We start from the raw sequence: 346 nt of genomic DNA, 5'->3' as shown, positions 1-346 counted from the left end.
AAATGAGTGATGGTTTCAAGAAATGTGTTTTAGCAATTCAGAAAATCTGTATTAATGTTGAAAACTGTTTTTTTTTCTTAGAAATCGTGATACATTGTTTGTCAGGATTCTATGATGAATAGAAAGTTCAAAACAACAGCATTTATAAATGTGTTCTGTCACTTTTGATCAATTTCTAATGAAACAAAAAGCTTACTGACCCCAAATGTTTGATGGAAATAAATTGTTTTCTTCCATGTTTTAATATTTGTTTACATAAGGATGTTTGAACTGAATTCCCTGGGCCCGTCTTCATACCTCTCTTAATACATCTGAGATGATTTGAAAGATGCCAGATCTTCTAATC

The 346-nt window shown here is 30.6% G+C and overlaps 1 protein-coding gene across 1 annotated transcript in view; it reads left to right on the top strand.

Moving 5' to 3' along the window:
* Positions 1 to 346, top strand: part of fgf11b (fibroblast growth factor 11b) — a 58,459-nt gene that overhangs the window by 32,643 nt on the left and 25,470 nt on the right. The window lies entirely within an intron of this gene.

The sequence above is a fragment of the Sinocyclocheilus grahami genome, unplaced genomic scaffold, assembly GCF_001515645.1.
Source record: "Sinocyclocheilus grahami isolate Dianchi unplaced genomic scaffold, SAMN03320097.WGS_v1.1 scaffold78.1, whole genome shotgun sequence".
Taxonomy (NCBI): Eukaryota; Metazoa; Chordata; class Actinopteri; order Cypriniformes; family Cyprinidae; genus Sinocyclocheilus; species Sinocyclocheilus grahami.
Note: the sequence above shows the minus strand (reverse complement) of the source record. Positions and strands in the feature narration are given on the sequence as shown.